Here is a 17,194-nt window from a genome sequence, read left to right on the forward strand (position 1 = left end):
TAGTGGGATTGGCCAATCTGGCCCAAGGAGGTGGGGCTGGAAGTTTCTCACAAAGGAGATGTGGGGCAATCAGGTGTCCTTCCCTTTACATCGTGTTCCCTCCCACCACCACCACCACCATTACCCGAATTAGGAGGCATGAGTCATCTGTGGAGCAGCAAGAGATGGGCACTTAAGAGTGGGCTCTACAAAAGACAGCACACTAAGCTGAGAGCTGCCTAAGCTAGCCAGTGACAGATGGTGAGAAGAAGGGTGTGTTCTCACAAAGTTCAGCACCTAAAGCTGCAGGTAGGCACTGATCTCTGCTAGTGATCCACATGCAGTACCTAAAACATTCTTGTAACTCCACAACAAATTTCTGGGGAGAGGCAGGGACCTCCTTTACAATCTTTATTCCAGTGGTTCAATTCTTCCCTGTGTCTGATGAGGAGAAGGGATTTGAACAGAGGACTCCTATCTCTGAATGGGATGTCCTAGCCAGGGGACTATAGAGTTAATCCCACTGTGTTTTATGCCTAATTATTCAATTAATATGGAATAGCTTCAACAGGAGAGATTGACAGAGCCCCACATCAGGAAGTTCCATAGCTCAATGGTTAAAGTGCTCACATGAGTGGTGGGAAATCTCTGTTCAAATTCTATCTCCTTGTCAGTCAGAGGGAGGAACTGAAATGGGGTCTCCCACCTCCTGGGTGAGTGCTCTAACTATTGTGCTACAGCAGGGTATAATGGACAGTGTCTCTCCCTTCTGTATAGAGATAAATGTGCTCAGGACCCACAGGAGAGAGGCAGAGGAATGTCTATCTTCCCATCCTTTGAGGATTGTGGTATGGTTTAGGCATGAGATAAGCATCCAGACACCTGCCTGAGGAAGCAGTGAGCATGCCTAGAGATAAAGATATAGGCTCCTAGGGAACTTTTACAGTGAAAATTTAGACACAGAGTGTGTTTAGGTGCATAAAAGGGTACATGGCAGCTGAGCAGGGGGTTTGTGATCACAGTAGTGCCTAAAACTGGAACTCAGGTACCTCTGATGTATCTGAAGAAGTGGGTATTCACCCACGGAAGCTCATGCTCCAAAACGTCTGTTAGTCTATAAGGTGCCACAGGATTCTCTGCTGCTTTTACAGGTACCTTTGTGATTCTCTTTGTCCCTCCATTTTTTACCTGGCTCCCCAAGGCCCCTTGTCAACATAACTGCTTCAAGAGTCAGGCTAATGCTTCCCAGAAGACCCCCCGCACACATACACACACACACACTTCCCCTAACCAACCACTGCTCCTGGAATCCTCCTTCCCACCCCCAGGAGGGGCCTTCATAGCATGGAGAGGGAAGCAATGTAAGTTTTACTTATGCTACCATTCCAGAGGCTTGGAGAGTGTAGAAATCTGGTAGTCCTGGACCATCACTAGGTGTTTTCTCAGGACTGGGAAAGAAGGGAGCATGCCACAGCTGCAGCACTCCTTCTTTTCAGAAGTGGCGGCTTCACATGTTTTGTGTGGATAAGGCCATTTGTGCTAATTCTCATTTTCCTTGAGTTTATGAACAGGGAAAAATCAATGCTGAGTCTACTTGGATCCAATTTCAAAATCCTGGCCCCACTGAAAACACTGGCAAAACTCCCATTTGAGTTCAGTGGGGCCACCATTTCACCCCTAGAGTATAATGCTGCAGCTGCCGTTTGTTATCCTCTTTGGCAAAACAACAAACCTTGCATGTGGTTTATTTCCATGGCCAGTTTTCATATTGGTAACAGAAGGTGCATTAGAGAGAGCTGTGACAACAAAAAGACACATCCTCAGCTGGTGTAAATTGTCAGAACTTCTTGAAACCAACTTACACTAGCTGAGGATCTGCCCCAGAGATTTAAAATAGAGGAACAGCCCATGTTTTAGGAAATCTAAATGTGTGAGAAGTGATTTAATGGTTGATTTAGTTTTAAAGTCCAGCAACTACTAACTGCTTCATATTTTGTTGCGGAAGTTCTGTTTCCCTCTTCTTCCCTGAAACACTCAGGACTATACTCAAGGAGCTGAATAAAGTATATAGTAAAGCGTATCAGAGTTTGCATAAAATGAAGCCATTGTTGTATGTTATTGGTTATAAATATAGACCCCACAAGCAAGGGAGTAATGTGGAAAAACTGATGGAAACTTGTATTAAAATATGATACCTTGCAAATTAACTTCTACAGGCAGCAAGAACTAATGCATTGTGAGCAAAACAGTACTTTCACTATAAATCTTCTAAAAGAAAAAAAACAGGTTCAGAGGAAAATGTCCGCAGTGAAATCACTGATGGCTTTGGCCTTTACCATGTTAGGTATTACTAATTAAAGAGCTGAAGACTTTTAGATTAATAACTTCATGGTAAGACATTTTGAAGCAGCTTGGGGGGGTCGGTTTCTGATGTTTTTAATTTATTCTGGTTGCACTACAATGTGATTGTTTTATTGAAGTGGAGGGAAAAGTGAACTGAGGTTGTTTGGTTTTTTAGGATATAAATAGTTCAATGTGATATGAATAATGAAGTGAGAAGCAACCAGAGGTGGCTGGTGTTAGAGCTTAGTGACATTAAAATGGAATTTCACTCTTTCCTCCATAGCTCAGCACCTGGCAGGTGATGATTTTATGGAAAAAAGCTGCATAAAAATACCATTTATTGCAGAACATAATTTATACTTCTTACTATAATAAATAAAAGCCACAGATGTTTAGCAACAAAGTTTAAAGTCATTTTAAGAAATGAAAGGGATTCCCTTCAAAGTGTTAATGAATGTCACAGGAGACAATGAAATAGCCAATGCATAGTGTTTACACTGCAATTAATAATACTTCTTTTTCTTTTAATAAAACTAGCTACTGTATTTTAAATTTGTTTTATTTAAAAAGGTATAAAATATTATTTTGTCCCTATTCAAGGAAGTATGAATAAATAAATGATTTAAATATAGAGATGCAGACAGTATGTTAACTTGCTGTCTTCAGTTTTTACTTTCATTTCCCTCTCAATTGAGTCTTAAAGAATAATTGACTAGCAAAGTGTATCTTGATTGAAATAACAGAACATTGCAATAACATTCTCTCAAACTCATCTCCTGTCATTTAACACTTAATTTGTATGTTCCATAACAGTAAAAGATGTGACAATTTAAAATAATATAAAAAGTTTTATATCATTGATGGAGATCCTTTCTTTTTAAGTTAAAAACCAAAGAGTCAGTCCAACTTTAAAAAGTAGGTGACAAACGACATTTAGCAGCTCATTCATTGTCTTTGATAGAGTCCCTTTTGTAAGAGAATAAAGGTCATTGATGGTAGCTGCATTTAAATAGCTTTCCTTCAAATTGTATTGTACAATAATCTCTGACAAGAAGGTTTGTGGAATAACAGGGGAAGGGACCACTCTTTTATTTTTTTTTTTTATTTTTGGATGTGCCACAGATTTGCTTAAGCTTTGTCTATAATAGAAGCTTTTGATGATTTAACTATAGTGGTGTAATTAGAGCTGCAAACTCCACTTCATGTGGATACAGTTATATTAATATGAAAGTGCTTATACTGGTATTGCTTATTCTGGTTTGGGAAGTATGTTATCTTTATATACTGGTATAACTATCTCTACACTAGGGGCTTTACCATTATAACTATTTTGGTAAAAAGTCTCACCTCTAACCAGAATAGTTATATCAGAACAACCTTTAGACCAGACCTTAGAACTAGATGCACAATACCTAACCTCTAGGTGGCCTGCTGGCCAAGTGAATTCTCAGCTCTGAGTTAGGCATCTAGGGCATGTCTACACAGCCCGTACAAGTGAGCCTGCCTTCTCAGCTGTAAACCCTCTCCTGGAGTTAGGTATGTAAGTCAAGGCAGCTGCTTAGATAGCCCATGTCCTAGCAGCTGAAACACAGACCTTTCTTGCAGGGGGAGATAGCAAGGGACACACTCACCCTAGTATAGGCAATAATCCAGTGGTTAGGGTACTCACCTGGGTTATGAGAGATCTGGGTTCAGGTCCCTGCCCTGCCTGTTTGAGAGCAGGCATTTGAATCCACCTGTGTTCTAGATGAATCTCCTAAGCACCAGGCTGTTGGCTATTCTGGGGCATGTCTTTCTCAATTTCTCCTTTGGAAGCTGTTCGCCATCATACAAGTAGTGGACCAGTGGCTGATATCCCATATTTCAGGTGAGTGCCCTAACCACTAGGAGATATGTATGCACATAAACAACCTACCACCCTGGCTGTCTTTTGTGACAGTTATCGGGTCCTAGGTATGCTCCGAGAAAGCCTACAGGATCAGGCCCCACTGGTGAGAGCGGCAGGGGAACACCTAGTTGGAGAATCCCTCTTCAGGGCTTCAGCTTGAGGTAGAGCTCTGAGCAGGTCATTAGTTGTCGGGTGGCATCAGCACTTAAGTAGTTTTGTGAATGCCTATTGTGGAAAAGTAGATGTCTGCAGAGTTAGGTGGCAGCTGAGCAGTGGTTTTGACAATGTCGATGGTACCTAAATGTTGAACTTTGCCACCTAAAGAGACAGTTAGGTACCTAAGTCCCTTTGTGGATCTGTCCCTTAGAGACTTGTCAAATCTCTTAACTTCTCTGAAAAAGTGAGATCTTGTCTCCTCTTGGAAATGACTGTGATTCACCAAGTCATGTAGCTCCATTAGTGCTGATTCTTAGACAAGGGCAAGATGATTTGCGCTAATCAAGTTTTATGTGACAATTGCATCTGATATTGTTCCAGAAGCTATTTGTATGAGTTGAGCCTCAGGGTTCAAGACACAGGAAATGCCTCTACAGATGAACCACAGACTCTGAGTGAAGACTGCAGCCACAATATTTCTATGTATTCCTGACATCTTCCCTCTTTATTAGGTATCTATTCATGGTATTCTAATCCTATAGGTGCTGGCTAATAATATTTAGCATTTACATAACACTGTCCAACTTCAAAGCATTGGGTTAACATTACCTAACTAATCTACCTATCCAGGCTGCTGTGTATATTAATGTTACTATCCCCATTTTTTTAGGTGGGGAAACTAAGACAAAGAAGTTGTGACTAGTCCAAGTCAACAGTGTTTCAGTGCCTGAGCTAGCATTTGAATTTAGAAGATCCTGGCTCTCAGTCTTATGTTTAGTGGGAACACCAGAGAACAGGTGTTGTCTGTATGTAAGGAGACGGGCAGACAAGGCGTCTAAAACTCTAATTGTCTGAAGTCTACACTGCAATTAAACACACACAGCTGGCCTGTGTCAGCTGATGCAGGCTCAGACTAAGAGGTTGTAAAATTGCAGCCCAAGCCTGAATATCTACACCACAATTTTCCAGCCCTGCAGCCTGAGCCCTGTGAGCCCAATTCAATTGACATACTCATAGAGAACTGAGTCAGCTCCACTGATTTTGCACGCTGCCGGTAGAGGCAAAAGGGAATGACCATACACAGACAGCTTAAGATTTAGAAGGATCAGTTGTTGAAGGTTCAGTGCAAGGATTGTGCCTTAGGCCACGTCTAGACTACGCGCCGTATCAGCGCGTTAAAATCGATTGCTCGGGGGTCATATATCGCGTCTAATCTAGACGGGATATATCGATCCCTGAGCGCGCTTTTATCGATTCCGGAACTCCACCAACCCCAACGGAGTTCCGGAATCGACATGGCGAGCTGCGGACATCGATCCCGCGCAGTGAGGACGGGTGAGTAAATCGATTTTAGATATTCGACTTCAGCTACGTTATTCACGTAGCTGAAATTGCGTATCTAAAATTGATTTTACCCCGTAGTGTAGACCAGCCCTTAGTTAGGGACACTACTGCATTTTTCTGTCACACTGTGTGATCCTCAGATCCTTACCGGCATAGGTGGAATCGACTGCACGGAAAGGAGGGGTGGGGCTGCCAATTACATGCTAGGGGCAGAAGCAAGTTCAATAGATGGAAAAATGCCTGACACTTGGGGTTTTGTGCTTCTGTTCCGGTGGAGGCTCTAGGGCTGGTGCTTCTCTATCTTTTTTAGGGGGCAGTAGCTTGAACCTGTGCATGCAGGTCAGCTGGTCCCTCCCATAACAGGAGACAGGAGAGCCCACTCTAGCAACAGCCTGGAAGGGATAAAGCAGAGATGAAGTTCTCTTGCCTCTGTGGCAAAGTCCCAGTATAGCAACTGGACCCCTGCCTGTCAGCAGCTGCTGCTGTCTTCTGTCCCCAGTTTAATTTTAAAAACATCTTAGCTTTGATCCATGTTTAGTTATATTGGCGCATAGAGCAATAATGAAAATTCAGCCTTACAACCTACAGACTGCATCTGTGCTAGATGGTAGCAACAGAGTGTAAATCCTATTGACATCAATAGGAATTTCACCCTGAGGGCAAGATTGGTGCAGGTACCCAATGATAAATATATTTTGAAAGATAACCTGTCATATGAATGACTTAATATGTTAACCTCAGTGGGGAACTGTCTATTTAAACATTACTCTCTGATGTGCCAAACAGCATGGTCTCAGGTAATAGAGATAAATGCCTAAAATAGCCTCTCTTTTTTTTTATTGTTTTCAGTAGTTCCTGCATTGTGCTAGGCGCTGCACAAACAAATAGGATGACATGCACACACTCAGGGCTATCTTTGTCCCTCCTCCTTAGGTCCTGTGCAGAGCATAGCTCAGCTGGACCTCATTTTGGCACCAGACATTTTTACATGTACTTAACTTTAAGTAGGTGAGTAATCGATTGAAGTTAAATCAAGTCAAGCATATGTGTAAGTCTTTGCAAGACCAGGCCTTTTACTGTTATACCAGTGCAACCCTGCTAAAATACAGGGGGCTGTCCTGATGTAAATATAACAAAAATACTGGCCCAGTCTTCTCTTGTGAGTGTTTTATAGGAGAGGAAAATACATTGGCAACTAGTAGGGGCTGAATCCCATGGCTTTGCCACAAGAGCTGAGCAAGCAATGAGCAGCATGTTGTTGCGCTGTCCCTAGAGCAGCCTAGAAGGAAGATTAGGGTTGGATGTGACCTTTTATGGTTGCTAGGTAGGGTCATAACTGTATCTATTCAGCTGCCTTCTAATTGATGAGATGATAAACCAGGAGGCAGCTCAGTTAAGTGGGAGGCTCCTTCAGGAGACCCTGGATCAGGGAAAGGAGCCGGAGAGCTTGCCATATATGCTGGATGAAAAGCCTGGTTGGGGACAACTGCTGTGTAGACAGCTGCAAAAGACCTCTGAAGCAAAGGTCTGAGGAAGGGTCAGGGGTAGGACTTGTTTTACCTGCCTTGACTGATGTTGAACTGTTTCGTTTGAACAATAATGCACCTCTTGGAAAAGGAAACGAAATACTTGGTGGTAGTCTCATTGATACACTGGCTAATTAGTTGGCCTGCTTGCATACATGACAGTAAGGAAACTGAGGCAGAGACAGGGTCTGATGCGAGGTTTAAGGCAACCCTGTTGTGCATGCATTCTGGCTTCTGATTCGCTGGCTGCTACAGGGAGGAAGTACATTGTGCCAGGTATAGACCCAACAATTTCTGTTCCCTGGTGTGCTAGCACAGCTATGCTGACTAGCACACTGTTGTGGGGGACGACAGAATGAAGATTCTTGCCCAATTTCATCTCTCTCCACTCACCTGCACAGGATAGGAGAATGCAGCAGCTTTGCAAAGCTGCCATTTCCTCTCTTGTGCTACTGCCCATGATGCAGGTAGGGGTGAAGGGGCCTAAAAGGCATTATCTGACACCACTGTGCCACAGTGCTAGCTGGGCCACAATTGGCTCTAAAATGTAATAATAAAAATTAACTGGTGAACAAATATATTTAAGAATCACTACTGAGGCAGAATAACAATATTTTATGGAGTGGTTTTATTATGAATGCAAACAAGATAATATCACCTAACAAAAATCTTCAGCTGTCACTTTAGTAAAAAAAAAAAAAAAAAAATATGCTGCTGGTTTTGTGAGCCAGTTTCAGAACTAAGCAGTATCAGAGGGTAATTATGTAGCAGAGTTCTGGAAACCTTCAGTCCCTTGCAGCTCCCAGATATTAACACAAACTGCAGACTAAACATTTGTACCCTGCTTGTGCTGCCAGCTGACAAATGAAGGTAATTAATAAGTAGTTATAAGGTGGAAGAGTCTGGAAAATTGCAAGCTTTGTCATCTGAAATGCCCAGCACTGATGCCAGCATATTGGTTCAATTGCATTAGTTTTTCAAAGTAATCTGGTATGGTTGTGTATTGTATATTGAGTCTTACAGATTTTTTTCTTTCCTATTTCCTTTTATATAAAATTCTTCTACCCATACATTTATTGCTGGCAGGATAATAGGTGAAAGAAATATCACATGCGCTGTTTCCAGCCATACGAGTCAGCTGGTGACAGGATTAAACACTATTCAGTTTTTATGCAGTTGGGTGTCAGCTCTCCATTTTTTTTCCAAAGACATTTGTAATGGATGGTTACAATGGAAGCTCTCAGTGAAGATAAAATCAGTAGCATCTGCTTCAGTGCCTCACAGTTCCTGTTGGGACATTGCCCCTGCTGGTTTAATATGCTTTCCAAACTCTCTCTTGTAAGGGTTCATGATACTAACTCTAACAAAAGCAGCAAAAACCTTGGGCTAAATCCTGCTTGCCTTAGTTATTTGCATAATACCACTAAAGCCCGTAGAAATATTAACACAAAGAAAGCAAGAGACATTTGACCATAAACTTAATTGTAGAACATCTTATGAATTCTTACTCTTCTCCCTGGGTTTCCCTTCCATTTTGGAGCCAGAAGAAGTACCGCAACTTCAGTCTGCAATTTAAGGTATTGGTTGAGGATTATCTTTGGAGAGTACCAGCATCTGGCCTCATGGATCACGGATGAATCACAGATTTTTTTGTTTTTAAAGGGAAGAAGAGATCATCCGTTCTGACCTCCTGCGCAATACAGGCCAAAGAATCTCACCCAGTAATTCCTGCATTGATCCCAACAGCTTGTGATTGACCTAGAGTATATCTTTTAAAAAGATATCCCATTACATACTAAGGACTATACATGATACAGAATATACCACATCCCTTTACAAACTGTTCCCAGAGTTAATTACTCAAACCATTAAAAATATGCATCTTGTTTGAACTTTGCTGACGTCAACTTCCAGCCACTGGATCTTATGACTTTATCTGTTAGATTAAAGAGCATTCTAGCATCCAATATCTTCTGCCCAATGAGGGCGGGGGGGAGAAAGAAGGAGATAAAGCCGTAGCCTAAGGACCAAAGACCTAGCAATCTAACAGATTTTTCCAAAGGGCAGTAGGGTACAAATAAACAGACTTTGCATATTTTACTATGTTTTGGAAGACCCTTCCGGGATTAAACCAACACAAATGTGCTATACAGATCGATTCATACTTTCTAACATTTTCCCCTTGGTAGAGCTTTCTTCTCTTGAATCACACTATGGTTTTAAGAAAAATTTAAGACCCCAATTCAGGAAAGCACATAAACAAATGTTTGACTCCCATGCTTGAAGCTAAGCACTTGCTTAAGTGCTATTCTGAATAGGGATGTGTTCCTGAACTGGGGCCTAAATGTATTAATAAGGATTACAGCAGAGACCATTTTCTTTCATGAAGAAACTGCAGCATGATAATAAAATCAACTTCTCTGTTACCAGCAAAAGCTGATTTCTACCTGAAATCCATGATCGTGCAAATGATGAGATTTCTACATTTGTGGAAACATACACTTGTGTACTGCAGATCAGTAGATGAGTGCTTGAATTTAGAAGTGAACCCTCTGAGTTCAAACATCATAAGTATTAAGTAACTTGTGACAGCTGCAATGTCAGTTGAGCTCATAGGTGCTAGATACAATATGTCTGTGTGTTCGCATTATAGAAGTCTACACCTTAATAAATGTTGTTGGGTTCTGATTTTTACCACCACTTTACATATTAGAAATCTTAAATTTGGAATGCATGTAGGTTTTAAAAATGTAAATTGTTCCTGGAATCATCCTATAGAGCGTACGTTAAAAACAGAGTGTCACACTGGCCAGAGAACATTGAAACTAGAAAATATTTATCTAAATTACAATATACTTTGCCAGTAGTTGTGTGTGTCCTACTACTTCTATTGCAGTTCCATGTCTGAATGGAAGCTTCATCTTACCCAGCCAATTTTAGTTTCTTCCTGGTGTGCCATCATATTTTTGGTACCGTTTTGGTTTTTGGGTTTTTTTATTTTAATTATCATTAATCTGTTGCTTCCATTTATGTACTACTTCCTCGAAGATTTTCATTCACTGTTAAAAAATTCACTCACTACAGCCTTTTATGCATCCATAATTCCACAGAAGGCTCAATTAATCTGAGGCATTATTTTTCTCTTGCAGAATGTGACAGTGGAAGCCTAGATTTGATTTCATGGGAAGGTATCTGTGAGGTGCTGTGTTGTTGCAGTCGTGGGCAGATCCTAGTCATCATGTCCTTCAGAAGTAGTTTAGCACACCACAATAGCCCTAAATTATATATAGAATATAATATGGCTGCCATTCAGTTGTGTGGTTCTGGTGGTGACAAACCTTGAGACTAAAGTTAACTAAAACCAGAAATGAGATGCAATTACAGTCTTTTGTGCTCAGTTTTAGATGATCCTTTTTTTTTTTTTTAAGAAGGATAATAAAAGTGGAGGTGGTTTTTTTTGTTTGCTACTCTTTAAAACATTAACCTTATTTCCTGGCTCACTCCGTGTCCTTTCTGCCTGACAACTGCTGTAACTGACAGTTGTGAGTTTCAGTAGACTTTAACTTTTAAAATTTATTTTCTGTGCAAAATTATTGGATCAGGACATTTTTAACCCCCAAAATCTAGCTCTTTTAAATAGAAAAAAACATAGAAAGTCCAGGAGCTGCAGGGGAGTGGAACCTGTGACTAGTTAACATTTATTTTAAACCTGTTTTAAAGCACTGACCATTCTTCAGTAAAGACATAAATACTAAATTGCACTATTATTATACAAAAACTTGAGAACACTTCCTATTTACACAATAATAACTGTGTGCTGGGCTGAAGAAGCACTAAAATCAAGGTGTTCAATGAAAATAGTCCTCTCCACTATAATATGCTATTTTTACTTTTGTTTTTCTCCCTGCTCTCCCTATCCCTTATTAAAAATAAGTCTTCTCTGACAGTACATTTGATCCTGCCAGCTTAACCATGAAAGGGACAATATTGACAATCCCAAGTGTATAAAACTTCTGAGTCAGGTCCCAATAAAATGATGCAAATGGCTTAGAAACTGAGATTTTAAGAAGTGTGTGGCGGCATAAGGAGGTGTGTTATTTGATCTCTGGTCCTTAAGACTTCCATGGTCATGTTTTCAAACTTTTCTGTGCAGCGATGAGGGCTGGAAACTTACTATTTTTAAATGGAAGCATTGCATGACTCCAGGAGTTAGGGCTTTAAGATAGACCAAATACTGCAAGAATTTAAATTAAAACTATGAGAGTTGGCAACAGGGTGTGGGGAGTCTCCATACTGCCCCTACCCCTGCATCTCAGCCTACTCTGTGTGCTGTTGGGTCTGCCCATTTCCCTCCCCTGAGCTGATATGCACTTAATCCTCAGGGCACACAGCATAGTCTCTGTGCTCCACCCAGGGCCATCCTTAGGATTTATGGGGCCCTACGCAGTATTATTAAACTGGTGCCCCTATGCTGGATGGCAACCCAAGCTCACAGCCTGGTGGGGGAGGCGGAGGAGGGACGAGACAGCAAAGGATAATGAGATGCCCGGCCTGCCTCATGGTGGCGGAGAGTCACAGTTCCCCGCAGAGACTCCCATACCCTCTCCCTCATGCAGAATGGACATGAAGAAAGTACCTAATTAAAAGCACTAAAATTTGGGAATAAAAAATGTCAGTCACAGGTTTTTTGATATGCCCTGAAGTTTGTCAGAGATTTATTTGCAAAAACTTGGTAGTAAGGGTGAGTCAGCTGTCCTGCTGAATACAACATTACATATAATGGAATACATGATGCAGCTCTTCTCTGTTTTACATTTTCTTAATCAGTATTTCTAAGCTGAATTTATATTTTAAATGTACTCAAACCTTAAGCCAGCATTCCAGATTACTACATATTTAACTCACTGAAACAAAGACATTATTTTAAATTAATCAGAGAGGTTTAGTGTGTTCATAACAATGTTCATTGCTTTTAGAAAAAGGGAACAGTAATTTACTTTGTGTGATCTCCATAACAAGAGACATGGTTATGAAATTTCACCAACTTTAAAAAAATATGTTTCCAAAGATTTTAGGTATAACAAGGATTTTATGTCTTACTAAGGTACTGATTTTGCTGGAGGGTTCTTTTAAAACTAGTTCATCGGATAGTCAGAAGTAAAGAAAGGGAAACTCTTTGTCCAGCTATCTGGAAGGGAAGGACTGTTGTCCCTTTAAGGGCTCTCTTCAGTGGGGAGTTGGGGGAGAGGTGGTGAAGGGATGGACAGAAAGGACAGGAAGACTTGGAAGCCTTTTTTTTTTTAACTATAGTAATTAAAATGTGTATTTTAGATAAGGGAGGTCTTTTGAAGGATTTATTTAAAAAACTGTATGTCTGAAGATCCACGCATTTAAGGCTAAAGATGATTGTGCATCTAAAACTCTATGCAAGCATTTTTTAGAAATGTGATTTTATAATCTTCACCAGCTCACTAATGAAATATTTTTAAAGCAAATTTTAAACTAAGGTCCTGTAGACTGACATGTTCTGTGTAAATATTACATTAATGCACAACTGTTTTTGTCAGTAAAGTCAGAAACTGACAGTATAAAAATTTATTTGGGCATAAGCTTTCGTGGACAGCTGATGAAATGGGTTCTAGCCCACAAAAGCTTATGCCCAAATAATTTGTTAGTCTCTGAGGTGCCACAAGGACTCGTCCTTGTTTTTGCTGGTACAGACTAACAGGACTGCCACTCTGAAACCTGTCAGTATATACCCTGAGGTTGGCAAATGCCTGTTAAATGGCTTTATTACCCCTTGAATGTCTCTTTAACAGTTTCAATGTTGTGCTAATAGGTCTGGCAGGCTGGAGGTTTTTTCACTTTTAACTACTAGATTCCCTCCCAAGGAAGACTCACCAGGCTAGAGCAGCCATCTGTGGGAGCCTGCAGGAAGGGTCAGAACAGGGATAGGAAAAGAAGAGGATGGACACTAAGACCCAGTGGTGCCCCAAATTTTCAGGTGCCCTACGCAGCTGCCTATGTTGCCTATGCCTAAGGACGGCCCTGGCTCCACCACACAGAAAACCAATGGTGGTCTTCTCCAGCCCTTGAATGGGATAGGCAAATGAGTGAAGGTTACTCAAGCCCTGTCCCCTTCCACACACATCTTTACAAGGCCACACACATCTACAGTCTGGCCCTCCATAAGCTTGACATTTCACAGTACGAAAATGAGACCCTGATTGGCCAGTTATTGATAAGCGACGCTGAAATAGTTAAAGTGCAATTTTACTTAAGGACTTTTCTGTTTGCTCACCTCCACTGGATCTTAAACAGAGACATTGTGTTACTATGGAGAACTGTGAGCAAGCAGTGACAAATGTTCCCTCACATAAAGCCAAAGTGCCCTGTTAACCATCAGCCATTCAGATATGACTGACAGAGTGGAAAGGAAAATCTGTGGGAAAAATATGAAACCAATCCTAGCTTTCATTTTCTTAATATGTAAAGATGACCTCATGTTCTTTCAGCACAGCATGGTGGCACTCATATGATCTTGTGGTAGATCGTGATTTGCTGGTAGCTATTTCATTATTCAGGCATATCCATCACTGTGATAGACATCATTCTGAAACAGGAGACATTGAAAAGTCAGGCCTGAGTTTAATTTCACACACCCACATTTCACACCAAGCTAAAAGAATAAGGAGATTGTTTTTTTCTGACTTTCTAAAAAGTCACAAAAATTTTCTTCACAGTATACTTGTGAGACTATAACATCCCAGATCCTGTCAGTCCTTTCCTTTCCTCCAGAAACTGAAGGCATTTGAGTAACATAAACTGTAAAATCTGGCATTACCGTTGATCTTTGCTTTCCACCTAAGATGCTTTCCAGGGCCAGCCTTGAAATTCAACACACCATTTTGTTGGAAGGAAGCTAAAGTCATAACAGTATAGCTATTTTCTTTCACAAAATATGAATATTATAGCTTTCATTTATTAAAAATTATTTTGGTCACATAGGGCTTAATATATTTATTTTAAAATGATTGATCTTTTCATTCTAAATATCCACTCTTTTTCTGTCTAGCTCCTGGTTCTTTAATGTTTTTGACCCAGAGCAAAAAAGATTAAAAGTTAATATTTGTATACAGTGTACTGTAGATGAAATTGTAGATCCTGAAGGCCTGTTATCAAAAGGCCTCTTCGGATGTGACAATCTAGGCATGCTTCCTAGCTATGTTATTAATGAAGACCAACAAAACTAGATGAGATTCTATAGTCCTTATTCCGGCGAAACTCCCAATGAAATTTTGTCTAAGTTCATATTGGAAGCATGTAGCAGAGCCAGGGATGGAATATAGGTCCTTTTTTCCGAGTGTACGTTAAGAACCTTACATCATCCTTCTTCTCAATTACATCTAGTAAGTAAGCTTTGATTCTAAGATGTATTCATTAAAGTGTAAAAACATGGCTGAAAGGACTCTTAACTAAGCCCTAAATAAAATTCCATTTCATCAATGAACTGGAATCTAGTAAGAGTAGTAGGAAACACTACTGGTAGCCACAGTTGAATTGATTGGTGGAACAATAAATAGTTGAATGGAACTTTGAAAAATTGCTGTCTGGGGGGTTGGCTACACTTGAGAGTTACAGCGCTGGTGGTGGCTTTACAGCGCTGTAACTTACTCCCTGTCCATGCTGGCAAGGCACATACAGCGCTTTATCTCCTGGCTGCAGCACTGCATGTACTCCATCTCAACAAGAGGAATAAAGAGAACAGCGCTGCTGTTGCAGCGCTGGAGTGCCAGTGTAAACAGTGATTAATCTTACTACGCTGTAACTTACCTCCGGAACCTTCCCATAATGCTTTGAAGTAAAGATAACACTCTTTGTTTTGTTGTGAAGCCTCTCTTTGTTTTGTTGTGAACTCAGGGCTCCCGAAGCTGCTTATCTAAAAAACAAACACAGCTACTGTTTGCGGTGAATGAGCAGAGGCAGGCAGGGGGATCCCTTTGGAATGTCCACAGCTAGTGTATGCTTGAGGAGAGAAGCAGCAGGGTGGGCAGGAGGCGGGAGGTCCATTTCGGAGCAGCTGCTTATCTGGTCTGTGAGGAAAAGAACAAAGAAGGCTATTTGCATTTAGTGAATGAGAGGGGGTGGGGAAAGAGGTCCGAACTTGCAAGGCAGGGAGCTGACACAGTGTCAGCTCCAAAAATCCACTCACTCTGTCCCCCCACCCTCCCTGTCACAATCCAACCCCACCCCTCTTTTGAGAAAGCACTTTGCAAGCCACTTGAACGCTGGATAAGCTGCCCATAATGCACCACTCCAATGCCACTGAAATGTCCACACTGCAGCGCTGGTAGCTGTCATGTGGCCCACTGCAGCGCTTTCCCTACATAGCGGTACGAAGACAGCTTTAACCCCAGCGCTGTACAGCTGCAGGTAGCCAAAACCCTGGTAAGTGAAACAAAGCACCAACTCCGTCTTGCAACAGTTTACAGAATATCCATCTCACCAGAGCAGCAACACCCTAGCGACAAACAGTAAATCTAAATCTACTTTACAGCTCTGAACAGATGCCTAAGTTCAAGAAACACTACAGTGTTTAGTATGAGGGACAAACTCCTTAGTACTATTTCCAGTTTTAAAGATACTCATTAGACTCATAGAACTCGTGTAGGTCAGAAGGACCAATATGATCATCTAGTCTGACCTCCTGCACAAGCAGGCCAGCAGAACCCTTACCCTCCACTTTTAAACACCCCCAACCATGACTGAGTTATTGAAGTCCTCAAATTGTGGTTTGAAGACCTCAAGCTGCAGAGAATCCCCAGCAGTGGACCCATGCCCCCACGCTGCCATAGGAAGCCGAAAAACCTCCAGGCCCCTGCCAATCCGCCCTGGAGAAATTCCTTCCCGACCCCAAATATGATCAGCTAAACCTGAGCATGTTGCAAGACCCACCAGCCAGCACCCAAGAAGAATTCTCTGCAGTAACTCAGATCCCATCCCATCCAACATCCCTCACAGACCATTGAGTAGACTTATCGCTATATATCCAGATCAGTTGCCCCAAATAAATTCCCATCATATTCATCCCCTCCCATATACTTACTCAAGCTTAATCTTAAAGCCAGAGATAAGTCTTTGCTGGCCCCACCTTACTCCCTTGGCAAGGCATGTTCCAGAACTTCACTCCCCTAATGGTTAGAACCTCGTCTAATTTCTAGTCTAAACTTCCTAATTCCAGTTTGTACCATTTGTCCTTGTCCCTACATAGTACTAAACCTTAAATTAATTCCTCTCCCTCCCTAACGTTAATCCCCCTGATATATTTATATAGAGCAAGCATATCTCCCCGGAAGCCTTTTTGCTAGGCTAAACAAGCAACTCTTTGAGTGCCCTTTCATAAGGCAGGTTTTCCATTCCTCGGATCATCTCAGAGCCCATCTCTGAACCTGTTTCCAGTTTGAATTCATCCTTCTAACATGGGACACCAGAACTGCACCACAATATTCCAGGTGGGTCTCACCAGCGCCTTATATAACGTATAAACACCTCCTTAGTCCTTGCTGGAAATACCTTCGCCTGATGCACCCATAAAACTGCATTACTTTTTACGCCATTACTAATTGTGATCAATGTTTAAACTGTACTAATTTACATTCGTTCTCCAAACATTATCCAATAGGGTATCCCCCTTTTTTTTAAGAGAATAGAGTGTCTGCATTCCTTTTCCAGTAACATTCCCCCATTTTTAATATTTGTGAAGTAATTTTAATTTGCCACAGAAGCTCAGGTTGGTGCTCAGCAATGTCCAACTTTGACCTAAATTCTAGCTGCACTGTGATGCAACAGGAGTCCAAAGATATTGAATAATTCTTGGCTACATTCTTTTGCCTCGTCATATTTAGTCATTGATGACACTGTCCCCAAACAAAACTGTTTTCCTTCAGTGCTTTATATT

Source organism: Chelonoidis abingdonii, chromosome 3 (genome assembly GCF_003597395.2).
Source record: "Chelonoidis abingdonii isolate Lonesome George chromosome 3, CheloAbing_2.0, whole genome shotgun sequence".
Lineage (NCBI taxonomy): Eukaryota > Metazoa > Chordata > Testudines > Testudinidae > Chelonoidis > Chelonoidis abingdonii.